Source organism: Pongo abelii, chromosome 10 (assembly GCF_028885655.2).
Source record: "Pongo abelii isolate AG06213 chromosome 10, NHGRI_mPonAbe1-v2.0_pri, whole genome shotgun sequence".
NCBI classification, from domain to species: domain Eukaryota; kingdom Metazoa; phylum Chordata; class Mammalia; order Primates; family Hominidae; genus Pongo; species Pongo abelii.
In genome coordinates, this window is record NC_071995.2 from 126,223,620 (window position 1) to 126,240,715 (window position 17,096).

Consider the following 17,096-nt stretch of genomic DNA (forward strand, 5'->3'; position numbering starts at 1 on the left):
CACCTGTTTGAACTTCCATTGCCTCCTTTACAAATGGCCATGATAAAACCAGCTTGTAGGTCATCGTCACAATAACCTATAAAGTTTGCAAATCGCTGATGCCTGGCACAATGCCTGGTAGGTAAAGGGGGTTGAGAACCAACAACTGGAACATACGGGGATCATATGGGTAGCAGTCCATCAGTATGTGTTTTCTCTGTGCAGATCTTATCCTGAGCTCATGAACTACTGTGGGACCATTTACCATTCAGAATAGAAAGAGAACTGAGCCAGGAGTCTGGGCACATGGATTCTCATCTCCAGTCCACCCTCCTGTGTGCCAGGTGCATTTAGGTGCTGGGGACACAGCAGTGACTGAGATAGGCATCTACACTCATGAGGCCTACTCTCCAGAAGAGTCACTGAGAATAAAGCAGGAAGCATCTATAGCAGGAAGCGGAACGGCTCATCAAACAACAAGTGCTCTTGAGAAGCTTAGACAAGGGAGGGAGACGAGGAGGGCTGGTGGTGCAAGACATTGCAGTCAGCAGGTGAGCAATGACCTCCAGGTTGTGAGGAAGGAGCCAGGCACCACCTCCAGGAGGTGAGGGAGGAGCCATGTACTATCTCTAGGAGGTGAGGGAGGAGCCATGTACTATCTCTAGGAGGTGAGAGAGGAGCCATGTACTATCTCTAGAAGGTGAGAGAGGAGCCATGTGCTATCTCCTGGAGGTGAATGAGGGAGCCATGTGCTATCTCCTGGAGGTGAGGGAGGAGCCAGTCACTACCTCTGGCAGGTGAGGGAGGGAACAATGCACCATCTTCAGGGCTAAGGAGGGAGCCAGGCACCGCCTCTGGGAGGTGAGGGAGGGAGCCAGGCACTGCCTCCAGGAGGTGAGGAGGAGCAAGTGAGGTCAGGGCAGGGAGGAGGGAGGAAGATGGCTGTCCTTATAGGTCGTGGTGAGGATGTTGTCTTTACTCTGAATGAGATGGGAGCTGTGGAGGGTTAGGAGCAGACATGATGTGACTTCGGTTTTCACAGACTCATTTCTGCTACATTGAGAACAGACTGAGGGGTAATGAAAGAGAAAAGGAGACCCAGTGCTACATCACCCTCTGATGCTAAAGTTGAGGACTTGACATTCTCTGAACCTGTTTCCTCTTCAGCAACATTGAGGGAACCTGTCCCACATACACCCTAAAACTGATGTAAGGATCATACACTCTATTGTATAAGCTAGTCCTGCCCATCAAGTTTATGCTGCCAGGATTCAAGCCCTGGTGCTGCCACATGCCAGCCGGTGCCCTTGGACCAATTATGTGGACGCTCTGTGCCTCAGTTTCCCCATGTGTAAGATGTGGATACTAATAGTTTCAACACATGTAGTTATTGTTAAGATTAAATGATAACAATTGATATAAACCGCTTAGAACAAAGAGTTTGTGGTAAGTTCTATATTACTATGAGTGATCACACTCACCAGCCATTACTATAGAATAAACACCTCCCAGATCTCAGTGGCTTACAAAAATATTGATTGATTCATTTCTCATTTTACTTGAGGCTGTGGGTCTCCTGCAGCTTGGATGGACTCTCCTGTGCTCAACTGTGCTGGGTTCAGCTCAGCTCCCTGAGGCTTCTCTTTGCAGAATCCAGGCTGAAGCAGCCATCGCTGGCACCTGCAGCTTTCCTGGCGAAAGACACTCCAGGGGGTGGCAGGTGAGAATCCCCAGGTGTGTCTTCTAACACCTCCACTTGTAATCAGCCCATTGTTACTTTGACCTTCGTTCTATTGGTCAATGAATGACCACATCGAAAGTCCATGGGACAGAGCTGCGTTTGCTGACAGCTGTGGAAAACAGAAAATAATCCACCCCAGGGCGACCATCAACCTCTATCGTCATCCTCTTCATCTCCTCATTATTTCCCAAGGGAGGGCACTCTATTAACCCCCGAGGCAGGGTGGATGTTGTATAGTAAACATCACTACCATCGAGGTTATAGGCAAAGGTGCTGCACAAATGGCAAGGAAGGCAATGGCTACCCACATTTTTTTAAGTTGAGGAAAGACAGACATTAAGTCCACGGATGCAGGTGAACCCACCGTGGCTAAAACCAGTTTGTGCATAGAGACAAGGATGTGTCTACTGTAATATTTATCTTCCTCAATGTACAAAATTACCCTAAGGGAGAAGAAAAAGAGTATTTCATAATCTAATCTGCAGACTTCTAACATTAAATTTAATAGGAGGCAATAAAATGCATTTGTGGTTTGCTCAGTGTCGACATAGTGTGTTCAATACCTAGAATTAATGAGATTGTGCACTTCCTAAGTGTTTGCGTGCCAGTTTTCTGAGGTGTAATAACTACATTTTCTATCTCAGAAACTGCTGTGTAAGTGACTGATACTGCCCTTGCTTCAAAGGAAAACAGATTGTTCTGGTTTATTTTGTTGGTTTAATTTTTAATTAATGGTGACCCTGGTGTTGGTTTTTTCATCTATTGTTGTTATTGGTCCATTTGAACACATTATTACTCACAAGGAACTGACTCAGAGGAGGTGCCCGTTGCCACCCTTATAACAAGGGGAAGAGTCAGGGGAAAGAATGATAGGAATTGTGTTGTTCACAGACTACGCCAGGACACAAAACGAGGAGATTGACTCACTTTACAAAAAGAGGAGTTCTCCAAAGCAGTGCATTGGGGAAATTGTCAAAATGGACTTCATTTTCTGGCCGATACCACTTTGCCTTTCAAGCTGCTTTATTTTCATTTCTACTTCATTTTCAGTGGTGGAGACACCTGATAAATCAACTTAAAGTGTCTCTTCTCCCTGGCCTTTAAGAAGCTAGCTTGGCACAATCAAATCTCCATAAAGAAATGTTATGGTGAAATAGTCTGTAAGATGAGACACTTTGCAATGTGTTACCTCCACCTTCCAATCTACTTTACCATATATAACTCTTCAGAGTTTGAGGAATAACTTGGTGCACATAGGGTTTAGGAGAGTGGGCTGCATGTCATTTGGCTGCCTGGGCTCAAATCCCAGCAGTCACCTGCCGTGATGTAGCTTCTGCCAGTTTGTTTTAATGTTTAAGGCTCAATTTCCTCAACTGCAAAATGAAGAAGAAAATAAGATTTAACATACCAGGAAGAATTAAATTAAGGCACTGCCTTGCAGCTCTTATCATGATAATTTAATGTACATATTCCAAATGGTTTTCTTTCTTCAGATGTTCAGACAAGTCTAGAAATATGCACAAACGTGCGGCACGATGATACCGCCAGCATGGTGTGTGAAATGGAAGGACGTACTTGGCCTCAACATCCAGAGCACAGATGCTATGGATCTCCAGCATGTGATAAGATGGGCATACCAGTGATTCAACAAAGGCATGTCAAATGTAATTATTTAGAGGACTTTGCATAACCAGGTGATAACCTTCAGCCTAGAGAGGTCAGTGACGTTCTCCTGGGCCGCATATCCTTTTTAGAATTCAGTGGAAGATTCAGATCTACTAATCAGGAAGCCATGCTATACTTCTCAGCATGGGAAGCTTCTCAGCTGAACTTCAGAAGATGAGTAGACCCTCTGAAACCCCTCTAAATAATGCCCTAGGGGTCCCAGACTTTATGTTAAGAGTTCCTGTCCATTTCTCTTCTCCCAATACCATAGCTGCTCAACAAATAGGTTTACTCAGAAAATCAGTCCAGTGGGTGCTCCTGGGTTCCCACCCAGATCCCATTTTGGCTCTCCGGACCCATCCACTGTTGATGTCCACAGTTTAGCCAACAGGCTACAGCCTTGTCCAGCTATCGAGGAATGCTCCTGCCAACCCCAGCCACCCCTCTTAGAAATGCCATGGAGGTTACATTATCCCTCAGGAGTAGCCTGAAGGCAACAGTTGCCCAATGTTAGGATGCAAAAGATGGAGCCCTCACCTGAGATGAAACCACTCTGGAGGAATTCACACTCTGGAGGTATTCACACTCTAGAGGCATTCACTCTCTGGAGGTATTCACACTCTGGAGCCATTTATAGTCTGGAGGCATTCATACTCTGGAGGCATTCACTGTCTGGAGGTATTCATACTCTGGAGGTATTCACATTCTGGAGGCATTCACACTCTGGAGGCATTCACACTCTGGAGGCATTCACACTCTGGAAGCATTCACACTCTGGAGGCATTCACTCTCTGGAGGCATTCACACCCTGGAGGTATTCACTCTCTGGAGGTATTCGTACTCTGGAGGCATTCAAACTCTGGAGGTGTTCACACTCTGGAGGCGTTCACACTCTGGAGGCATTCACACTCTGGAGGTATTCACACTCTGGAGGCATTCACTCTCTGGAGGTATTCACACTCTGGAGCCATTTATAGTCTGGAGGCATTCATACTCTGGAGGCATTCACTGTCTGGAGGTATTCATACTCTGGAGGTATTCACATTCTGGAGGCATTCACACTCTGGAGGCATTCACACTCTGGCAGTATTCACACTCTGGAGGCATTCACACTCTGGAGGCATTCACACTCTGGAGTTATTCACACTCTGGAGGCATTCACACTCTGGAGGCATTCACACTCTGGAGGCATTCACTCTCTGGAGGCATTCATACTCTGGAGGCATTCACACTGTGGAGGCATTCACACTCTGGAGGTATTCACACTCTGGAGGCATTCATACTCTGGAGGCATTCACACTCTGGAGGCATTCACACTCTGGAGGCATTCACACTCTGGAGGTATTCACACTCTGGAGCCATTTATACTCTGGAGGCATTCATACTCTGGAGGCATTCACACTCTGGAGGCATTCATACTCTGGAGGTATTCACACTCTGGAGCCATTTATACTTTGGAGGCATTCATACTCTGGAGGCATTTATACTCTGGAGGCATTCATACTCTGGAGGCATTCACTCTCTGGAGGTATTCATATTCTGGAGGTATTCACATTCTGGAGGCATTCACACTCTGGAGGCATTCACATTCTGGAGGTATTCACACTCTGGAGGCATTCATACTCTGGAGGCATTCACTCTCTAGAGGTATTCACACTCTGGAGGCATTCATACTCTGGAGGTATTCACACTCTGGAGGCATTCATACTCTGGAGGCATTCACTCTGGAGGTATTCACACTCTGGAGGCATTCACACTCTGGAGGCATTCACTGTCTGGAGGTATACACACTCTGGAGGCAGTCACACTCTGAAGCTCCCATGGGATCAGCTTCAGCTGGGTTTCAGCCAGGCGGACGTCTTTGTCCTGCTTCTCTCCCAGGCTCCATCAGTCCCTTCTGCATCTCTTCCCTTTTTGCATCACTCACATGTCTTCTGAGAAACCCCAACCCTCAGTAAATCATCTGTCCCTTCTCAGGCTCTGCTTTAAGGAAACCTGACCATCCACTGTTTCTTTAAGAAACTAACACAGGCAACAGGGATCCATTCAGCAAACAGTCTGAAGGCCCACTGTGTGCCGGGCACTCTTCCAGGCACAATGGCTGTGAACCCACTGACTACAGGCTAGTGGGAGGAATTCAATAAATACACCCATATCTACTATGAAATCAGCTGGCCACGGCCCCATGGAGAAAATTAACTCAGCGTAAAAACTGGAGATGAAGGGAAGTGGGTGGTCCTTTAGACAGAGCATCAGGGAAGGTTTCTTTGGAAGAGACACTGAAGCAGAGGCTGAAACAGAATGAAAGGGGGTCTAGGGGAGTGTCTAGGGAAGAGCCTTCTGAGTAACGCTGAGGGGCAACATTATTAATGTCCCCAGGCAAATGCTACAAATCACACTGCCATTGTGTTATTGCCTTTAGTACCTACTTTGAGGGTTGGAGCAGAACAACACACCTGTGCCAGGTGTACAGCACAGTGCCAGCCCCCCACAGGTGGTCAGTCATGATGCTCTACTGTTCATAGTCTTGCCAGTGAAATCACCTTCAGCAGCCAGGACACAATCTCACTGTGAGCCCTGCTTAGAGGTCAAACGCTATCATGGTCATAATACCTCCCCACACTGTCGTGGGATGATTCCTCTCCCAAAAGTTCAGCGATTGTCGGTTAAAATGATGCTTCCTTTTTATTGAATTGCTCTTCCCAAGTTGAATATCCAGGTCAGAGGTGTCACTGTTCTCCAGGGGGAGGGCAGAGGTACTGGGGCCTGTTATGGGAGATTTACTGATAGTCAAAGACACACTTGCCCATTGGGAAACACTGAACTAGTAGAGAGGGAAGGGAAACAGACATTGACTTTCTGAGAAAACCCAGGTTGCATTGAAGAATATTCCTCAGATGATTGTTTATAATAAGAGATAATGACTTGGTAATGAAATATGTGACTACTGTGATCACGGAAGAGGGAGATCTTTTGTGGTTAGCAGAAGCCTGAGGTCCCCATCCAATCAATACTTAGGAAGGATCATTAACATTCAGGAGCAGAGGGTGCCCTTTAATATGTAACAAATTCTGTTTTAGTAAGAAATCTCCAGCTCCCCAGGACTGTTAAGAAATTCTTGGAGAAATTCTTCCAGTGTGATTTGGTCAAAGGCTTAAAGACAAAGGACTTCAAATTACAGAGAACAGGATGAGACCCACTATTTCCCTATAGCACTCAGCACCCTGGGCCCTTGACCCTATAGCACAGGCCGGTATCTTGCGGGCTGCCTTTCACTGGCCCTAAGGAGGAAGACACGCTCTGAAGCTTGCTCTATGTTATAGGACATGTTAAAAGCCCAGGTATGTTAGAGTTGCTGGGACGGCAATAATGGTGACATTTTACACTAATTCAAACTTGGCATGTGAGCTGGCTGCTGCGGGATGATTTACTGCACCAGAGCAACTGAGATGCAACTGAGATGCAGTGGGTCCCATGCATATTTCCAGAGGTGCCCAGAAGAAACTGCCACCACAGGGAAAATGAGAGGGCTGAGTACTAGGAGACCTGTGCTTATCAGTGCCAGCTATGTGCTCCTCATCAGCCTACAGTGGTTACAGGAACAGAAAATGTTTGTACTAGGTGGGAATCCACAAGGATAAAAGAGATCCTAACGTGATGGTGATGGGCACCCTCTCTAAGGAAGCGTTTGTAAGGGAAGTAACCGCATCACATGCAAGTTCCCACACTTGCCCTAGGTGTTACTGCCTTTGTTGAGTCAGATTTAGTTTCAGAGCAACTGAAAACAAAGAAGAAGCTCATTTCAGTTTTAACCTTATAAATAAAATTAGTAAATTGAGATTTAACTCTCAAACTGGCACATGATCTTCGGCCCAAAAAACTAAAAGAAAGTGTCAGTTTAAGAAATGATTTAATTTATCCCAAAGAAATACAGTCTGTTCAAATGGGTGGGAGAGCCAGCATCACATGGACCCCCACTTCCGAAGCAACATCTATCTCTGTAAGGTGATTTATTTGAATGGAGAGCGTAGATTAATAAATACATTGTGATTTTTTATATCTCATCTCTACCTTAAAATAAAATAAAAAATGCTTTATATTAAAAAACTGTTTCCAAACAACAGTTGAAGCCAAAAAACATATATGTTGACGGCATCTCATACAACATGAATATTACCTAGTTTTGTCTATTAATAACATTATTGATTTCATCCATTGGGAGAGCATTTTCCCTAACGGACTTTGATCATTATTTCCCATGTGAAAAGTGATAGGCAAAGAATAGTCTATCAACACTGAAACCAGTTAAAGTGTTTTCTTCTCTTTCTACATTGCTCGTAAAAATCTGAAAGCAAATTCCAAAAATCTGGTATGACTTATGTTAATTATATAAAACAGTAAAAAAATCAAGATGTACTAAGAATTTCAATGTGCAAATACATTTTCAATGTTGTGTTTGCATTTACACAAAACTCATCTAAGAGATTCATTCTTTTCATCTTATTTCAAACTTTCCTCTTTTCCTTCTTCTTTGAAACTGGTTTTACTAAACTGTACATATGCACGCTGAGATCTGGGGAGAACCCACTGACTTCTGTAGCTCAATTCTCCCATGTTCCCAGGGAAAAGAGGAGGAGGAAGCTGTTAGTGAAAAACAGTTACCCAAAGTGCAAAAAGTAATTCTGATGGGGCTGGGTTTGTGCACCTGGGAGTGCATTTTTGGCTCTTTTGCTGCCAACAGTTTAGTGGCAGGAAAGCCTGCTACTCCACAGCCTCGATTTCACAAAGCCAACTCCTGTGTTTTTATCCAGTTAATGAAACGATATTTGTAAGGCCTGGAAAAAAGTGCAGTCTCAGTATGAGGCATTTATTATGACAAGTCAAGTTAGTGCCAAAGAGGCATCTCTATTCATCCTGAAAGCAAGGAGTGACATTTGCTAAGATGCCAAACATGATACTGGCAGTTTCAAGAAATACACTCACACCCCAACAGTGAGCCTCTAGGGACTTGGCAAATGCACGGCCCAACTTTCAGCTGAAACATCTACATCAGCTTCCCAAACAGAATCCCCACCTGTCCTGTGGTTTCCTTATGTCTCCAGAGCTCTGCCTGTTCTGAGAACCTCAGCACCCCGGGCCCTTGACCCCGTACAAAGCCCCTGTTCCAAATACATACACATAACCAAGCCATTGACAAGCAAGACCAAAGGGTGGACAGAGGTCAAAGGCTCTCAAACTCCTGCAGCATCATGCATTTCAGCACCGACTTTCAACACCATTTGACCCTGGATGGAGCTGTAAGAAACAGAAGCCCTTTTTCTGAGGCATCTGGAAAGAAGTTTTCCCCAGCCTGCTAGGAGAAAAGATGAAAGGTTTTTAAATAGTATAGTTGTTTGTCATTGTTAATGAACATTTCCTTTTTGTAATATTTTAATTACCGCAAATTTTGCATGAAGGATGTAAAAAAATCTGGATGAATTGTAAAATATACAAATAGTTATGTATGTGTCTTTCCATGTGTGTATATATGTGTGTGTGTATGTGTATCTATGTGTGTATGTACATAGATATATGTACAATTTGACTGTGTATGAGCCACCAGGGCTTAGAACACGATACTGCAAAATATGGCACCTTGAGAATTGAGAAAGCTGGAGAAACAAGAGGGTCATTCAGACCATCCCTCACTTGGGTATGCAAAAGCTGGCCATAAGGGAATTTTCTGACCAACATCACCTGAAAGTAGTTCATAAGGCCCTCATGTGACAGGTGTCCTGGCCCATTTGCTGGTGTCCATTCCTGGAGGGAAGGGAGGATACACATAGAGACCTAGAAGAATTGAACATAAAGTCCTTACTAAGTTTCCCATTGATTGTCATTAGGCCACTCTCCCTTTTTGTCTAGTCATAGTTCTACAGGGCTGCGCAGTTTTCCTGGGTCCTCGGCTCTTCATCTGAAGGCTCTTGTAACATGTAAAACTTTGATTAAATAAATGAATATGCTTTTCTCTTGCTAATCTATCTTTTGTTACAGGGTTGTTAGCTGTGACCCTTGTGAAGGGTGAGGAAATGATACTACTTTCTCTCTCCTACCGTAAAATGCTGAAATTCAAAAGGGGATATTTGGGGGTAAAATAATTAGACAACTGAAAATTTCAATATTTATTTCCATGCTAAAAATAATAAGTTACTCATGCTTAAAAGGTGTATTTATTCTGGAAAATGGAGTCACTTTATTTCTGAAGTAATGTTCAGCAAAAGGAGAAGGAAATTTGAAAGTCATGCAGAGAAAGATCACTATGACCCCCGGTGGTCCCATCAACATTCCTAACATGGGTACTTTCTAGGACAGGGTTCTTATGTCACATATTTCACGATACTATTACTCAGTGTTTCATCCCCCATTGGTTTAAATATTTTAGAGGGAGATATCTGAATATTTAAATGTTTCAGCTTTGCTCTGCTTTGTGCACATGTACCCTAAAACTTAAAGTAAAATAATAATAATAAAATTTAAAAAAATGCACTTAAGCTACATGTTGACTTAAATTCCAACACAAGCCCCAGTTTTTCCATGCATTTCCTATAGCACACTAGCACAAATCTGCAATGGATATTTTAGCATAGCCTTTTCACCATTCATTTAAAGTTGTCCCTTTACAGAAGAACAAAAGATAGGTGTTACATTTTACAGCTATGGTTTTAATGGAAAATATAATTTCTGAGTTTATAAAGCATTTGTCATATCAATTTGAAGCCTGAAATAGAGAACTGAAAATACGTTATAGCATGATTTGGCTGGATAAAAACAGTTGTCCAGGCTGGGCACCCTGGCTCGCATCTGTAATCCTAGCACTTTGGGAGGCCTACGTGGGAGGATCACTTGAGCCCAGCAGTTCGAGATCAGCCTGGCAACATGGAAAAATCCCACCTCTACAAAAAATACAAAAAATTAGCCGGGCATGGTGGCACACACCTGTAGTCCCAGCTATTCAGGAGGCTGAGGTAGGAGGATCGCTTGAGCCCAAGAAGTTGAGGCTGCAGTAAGCCATGATAGTGCCGCTGCACTCCAGCCTGGGTGACAGGAACTTGTCTCAAAACAAACAAACAAACAAACAAATAAAAAATTTCCAGTTTTGTGTAAGGTTCAGATAAAACAGCCCTTTGTGGTTGTTGCTATTGGCCTGGATAGTTCTCCGATGGATAGAGCCTTTACTGTGATCCCAATATCCCAACATTAGGAAGGTAATTTTCTAAAAGAGGTAAAGAAGAATATCGATCAAAATGCACAAAAGCAGACTTTTTAAAATAAAATTTGTCAAGCTTAAGAACACTTACTGTACTCCAGCCGAAATCAGAAAATGCTTTGCTTTTTTTTTTCAAGTATCCACAGAATATTCATCAAGATAGACCACATCTTGCTCCATGAAAATAGTCTAAACAAATTTTTAAAAACTGGAATGAGAGGGGAGAGAAATCAATAACAGAATGACAGCAGGGAAATTTTCAAATATTTGGGAATTTAATAACACACATAATAATCCATGGGTCAAAAAAGGAGTCAATGGAAATTTAAAAATGCATATAGCTAAATGAAAATGAAAACCCATATATCACAATATAGGAGATTCAGGTAATGCAGTTCCAAGAGGAAAATGTATAGCACAAAACATTCACATTAAAAATGAAGAAAGGTCTCAAATCAGTAACTTAAGTTCCTACCTCAAGAACCTAGAAAGAGATCAAAATGCACTCAAAGCAAGAAGGAAGGAAATAATGAAGTGCAGAAATCAATTAAATTGAAAATAGAAAAACAATAGGGAAGTCCATTGAGACAAAAAGCTGGTTCTTTTAAAAAACCAAAAGTTAGTAAACTTCTAACAGGACTGACAAAAAAAGAGACAAATGCAAATCACCAATAATAGAAATAAAATAGGGAATATCACTACAAAGTCTGCAGCCACTAAGAAGATATTAAAGGAATGTCATAAAGAGGTTTAAGTTCATAAACTTAACAACTTACAAGAAATTAATCATCTTCTGAGAAAACTATCAAACCTCACTCAATCTGAATAGCTCTGTATCCATTAAAGTAATTGGATTTATAATTGTAAGCCTTCTGACAAAGACAGTTTCAGGCTCTGATAGTTTCATTAAATAATTCTATCAACATTTAGAGGTAAGCTGATATGAATTATATACAATCTCTACCAGAAATTAGAAGAAGGAACACTTCCCAACTAATTTTTGAGATTGGTATTACCCTGATATCAAAACCACACAATGGTACCAGAAAAGAACTGAAATGCAAAAATCCTCCAAAAAATATTAGCATACTGAATCCAGCCGCATAGGAATACAATAATATTTTATGACCAAAAAGGAATTTATTCCAGATCTGCAAGATAGTTCAACATTCAAATTCAATTAATGTAATCCACCATAGCAACATGCTAGTAGCATAGTAACAAATCATACAACCCTACTGATGGACTCAGAAAAAGCATCTGACAAAATCCAACATCCATCCATTTAAAAATACATACATATATACCTTGGCAAGTTAGTAATAGTGGGAAATTACTTCCAGTTTTATATAAAACCATCTACAAAAAGTCCTACAGCGAGCATCGTACTTAATGATGAAACACTTAATGCTTTCCTCCTTCAATCATAAATACAGCAAGGATTTATACCTTTATCAGTCTTATTCAACATAATGCTGGAGGCTCTAGACACTGAAACAAGGCAAGAAACAATAAAATTCATACATATTGCAAAGGAGGAAGTACTCTATTTGCAGATAACATGATTTCTATGTATTTAAAAGAAGAAATCATTTTTGAAAAGTGCCTATCACCAATAAGTGAGTGAGTTACCGTGGCTGCAGGATACAAGATAAACACACAGACATCACTTTTATTTCTATGTACTAACAAGAAGCATGAAGAAATCTAACTTAAAAATACAATATCTTTTAAAATCACTCCAAAGAAAGAAAAGTACTTAGGCATAAAATTAACAAAATAGGTACAGGATCTGTATGCTGAAAAATACCAAATATTAGCTGAAGAAATAAAATACATAAATAAGTAGAGAAACTTCTCTGTTCATAGATTAGAAGACTCAACATAGTAAAGATGTGCATTCCAGAGAATTATGTTGCATGAAGAAAGCCAGTGCCAAAAGGTCACATACTGTATGATTTTACTTATATAACGCTATTGCTTATTACTTATATAACATATTTACTTATATAATATATATAAATAAATTACTTACATAACATATTTTACTTATATAACATTATTGAAGTGGCAAAATTTTAGATATGCAGATTAGTTGTTCCCATGGGCCATGAACAGGGGAAATGGGAATGTTTGTGTGGTTATAAGATGGACTATGAAGGATCCCTGTAATGCTGGGACTGTTTCTTATCTCCACTGTGCTGTTGGATACCTAAACCTACAAGTCAATAACACTGTACAGAACTTAAATGAGTTCAAGAAAAATTGGGGAAATCTGAATAAGATTTGCAAGTTGTATCAGTATCATTATCTTGGATGAGATATTTACTAAAGTTTTATATGATGTTACCATTGGGAAAACATATGGGAGGGATGTCTCAGAATTATTTCTTAAATTTGCATGTAGAGTTATATTATCTTAAGAAAATTTCAATTAAAAATGCTTACTGTCTAAGTGTAAAAATAAGACAAAAAAATCCATTTTTCTCCCTGCATTGATGCTTTCTATTTTTCACACTTTCTGGTTAGATTTTAAGGATACTTATATTCTGGGAATTTAACTTTGCCAGTGTGCAATACAAAAGAGCTACCAAATCAATTTTTCCTTTTCTTGGTATACATAGTGTTTTCTAGGGTTTGCTAGGTATCGTCTTCTGGAAGTTTCTTCCAGTTTCCTTCTTGCTTTCTCTCAAAGGCAACCCACCTGTGTGCTTAAGCGCCAGTTCTTTGTTGTGCCAGCTGCTTCTTAATTCCTGTTCTCTGGCCTCTAATACAGTACATCTCAGCCCTGGAGATGGTGGTTGCTCATTGTCAATTTTTCCAGGTCATGTGGTTTTCATTTAGCCTCTGAGCTTCACTCTGAGTGGCCATGGAATTCAAGCCAGGTGCCCTCTCAAGAGGCTTGCTGGTGCCTCTCTCAGGGGGAGTTTAAACTTTCTATTCCTGTGGGAAAGGAAGGGCTTTTATACACATTTTTTGGCTCAGGTTATTTATCAAGATTGGTAATTTGGATATCTCAGTCATAAAATGACAGAAAATCCAGGCAGATGCATGACACCCAGAAAACTGGACTTCAAGACTTATTAATTTATATTTTCCCACCATTTTAGTTTAGATATTATGGACATAGTACCTAATAGTTTTACATTGACTAGCCAAAAGGAGGTGATATAATCCATGATTTATAATAGGCAGAAAATATTTAGAACAGAAAAATATTCGGTGTAATCCTATTATGCTCAAAATCTGAGAACATTTGACAGTCACCATTGATCTCGCTAACTAGTTTATTATCCAGCTCTTCAGTATTCACACACAGCTACACATGCACACACAAACACACACATACCCTTATATATATATATATGTTTGTGTGTGTGTGTCATATGGTAAAAGTGTCTCTGCACCCCCACACAGAACAGGGCACACATGCCAATCTCCAAGTCAGTTAGCCCCCTTGAGGTCACTTTATGGTCACCAGGACTACTGGGATCTGGTGACATCCCTTGAGTGGAGAAACCTGTGAAGGTATCTGGACCACCACTTTTGAGTAGCTTATTATTTCCATCCATGGGAGGCTGTGGGGGTCTGACCCACAGACCTTGACCCGGCAACGGATGAGAGACTACACTGACACAGGTATTTTGCCTGTCAGTCCTGATAAGGGGCTCTGCTCTGAGTTTGCGGCATCACCTTGATAAGCCAGCAAAGTTTGCATTTATTTAGTACAGATTTAATGATAAAGACTTTGAGTCAACACACCTGTGGGTAATTAATCTTGTTACCCTCCCCTGGAGAGAGCAGTCCTATAGATGATCAAAGGTTTGTCTTAGGGCCACATGAGTAAACAAGCTATTTAGATAAGCTCCCTTACATTCCTTTGTTATTTACCCTTGCTATTAGCTCAAAGATGATTAAGCTGCCTTCAGCCATAACTTTTCCCCGAGGCTTTTGCAAAACCTTCTGGCCTTCCGAGAAGGTTTGTGTCGATTTTACAATTTCTCCTGCCATCCTCACTGAACCCCCACAGGAGACTGGGGGGTTGTGCTTTTGTTGGTACTTTCCTCTTGGCCAACAGGTGTGCCTTGGTGGAACCATTCCTGGACTTGTCTCTCCTGGTTTCCTTCGTGCTTTACGGAACCACTGAGGTGGTCTTTATATTCCAGATTTATGCTCTCAATATCATTCCCGATTTATGCTCTCAATATCATTCCTGCCTCTTTAAGAAAACTTCAATTAAAAAATGCTTACTGTCTAAGTGTAAAAATAAGACAAAACAAAAATATTTGGTGCTCATCACTACTTGGTTCAAATTTGACCTTGAAGTTTTCTTTACTCAGGGTAAGAACACTCCTCCTCTTGGTCTTCTGACAGGTTCACTAAGCATCATGTCTAACTTAAGGGTCCTCTGCAATAACAACCATTTGAGCTTAAGGTATGAACCTGGATAGACACCACCATGTCATTCAATGATGAGACAATAAATGGAAAATCCTTGGAATCATAAATGTTTAAAGGTGTCACCAAACCATCGGTGAACAAAGCTCAAGAACTTACTATTGCTTCCGAAGGAAAATGAAACCAAAGTATTATGTTATAATCAGGTTCCTACAAATCAAAAATATAAAAATGATTTATAATTAAAGTTCTCTAAATATACTGTCTGAGAAAAATAGACATTTATGTTTTATAATCTTGAACAGTTCTTGTTATTCCTTGAACTGGCATCAATAATGTGCTGTAGCCTCACTGGTATGAGGAACAAATAATAGACTTTAATAAATGCATGAAAGTGTAAATTAATTTATTGCATGTGTACAACAGAATTTGACTTTGACCTTTTTAAAAAACATTTAGAAAGATCAGGCAATTTATCTGAATCAATTTCAGGTGCAACTAATCAGGTGTTCAAGATAATATTACTTTGAATACTCTTCATTAGGAAGCTGGTGCTGATGAAGCAAAACACGCGCTGGCTGGAAGGACACGGGAAGATGTATTATAAGGCTGGCTGGCCTGAATGGCACAGTGGCCCTGGTATCTTCAAAAATGATTGGTACAAGTTTAAAGATGAGAGAGAGTTTCAGAGTTGACAATAATTGCTGTAAACAGTAGCAATTTAGTGTCTATTAGCCATGCTTGTTCAAGTAGCTGAAATGGAATTTCTAAGCATTGCAAACCACCTGCTTTGGCAAAAGCAAAAACATGTGATCCTTTGGTCATGATCTAGCAGCAGGCTGTGCCTGGCACAGATAAGCCCAGGGCAAAGCAAATGGTGTATGGGGATGTGGTCGGCGTGGAAAAGCACGTAAGAGGAAATGTGTGTAAGCCACTGAATAATTTTCTCAGAGACAGAGCAGCCTGGATAAGAAGCAAGAAGCCTCAAGAATCCCCAGTCCTAGCCATGAGGGCTGTCCTGCTCTCCTTCGCAGGATGTGCTAACTGAGAGAGAAGTCATCTCCACTGACCAAGGACGCAGGGCCCCTGGGACACTCACCTGCTGTGGGGAATGAAGAACATCCAGGGCAGTGGCTGTGGAGACGATGGCCCTTTTGTCTGCTGGGTGAGGCTGCAGGGAGAGAGACACGCCAGTCACGAGCTGCACTCCCAGCTCTGCGATGGTGACTCGGTCATCCAGGACAATCACCGTCTTCTCAGCCAGGATGAAGTCCGAGAGCGGCAAGAAGACCTGAAATGCAGGCGAGGAGGCTCGTGCATCTCTGCTCCTCATAAGCACCATGAATCCCTTAATTTAGGGCTCCCAACAAGGCGCTCTCCCAGTCCCCAGCTCAATGCATACGCTTGTGGGAAGTCCTTAGGAAAGTGTTATGCTACGATTCCATTACACTTACCAATTAAAAAGGGAATTCGAAAGTATCATCTTGGTCCATTTGCTTTCCTTATTGGTAAAAATATATGATAACAATAACAGTACATTTTCTGAGAACTTCATTTAATTAAGGGACAATAACTCAAAACAGCCCATTTGGAGATACTGAATGCTCAAAGAATAACATTTTCCCATCAACTAGGATTAATGTTTCAAAAATTGCAGAATTGCAATAAACTGTTTAAAGGAATGGTGCTCATCTCTCTTCTGCTCATAGTCCTTCCAGCAGGCAGGTAGATGTTTACTATGGGACAGTAATGATCATTGTGTGGGCGGCTGCACCATCATTGCATAACCCTCTTTGTCAGCACAGGCCCTCTAGTCTGTACAGAAGCAGCTTCCTGAGCTTATGGCCCTAAGGTTGCCAGAGGACCCCCTCCTTTCACCATCCTGCCCTAATAAAAAATCACTGCTCTCTGAGCTAAGCTACTTGTATTACTGCTAAGACATCTGAAATGTGTCTCTCATGTTGCCTATCTTGGTTTCTCTCTTCCTTCCTCGGGGATCCAGCCCTTCCTCTCACTCTGGCACATGCTCCGCTCTGACCCTCACCTGTCCAGAACCCACCCTGAAAC

General features: G+C 41.7%; 1 pseudogene; it reads right to left on the bottom strand.

Moving 5' to 3' along the window:
• Positions 1-16,371, bottom strand: part of LOC112135826 (transmembrane protein 132B-like) — a 32,840-nt pseudogene extending 16,469 nt beyond the window's left edge.
• Positions 16,372-17,096: the final 725 nt, after the last annotated feature.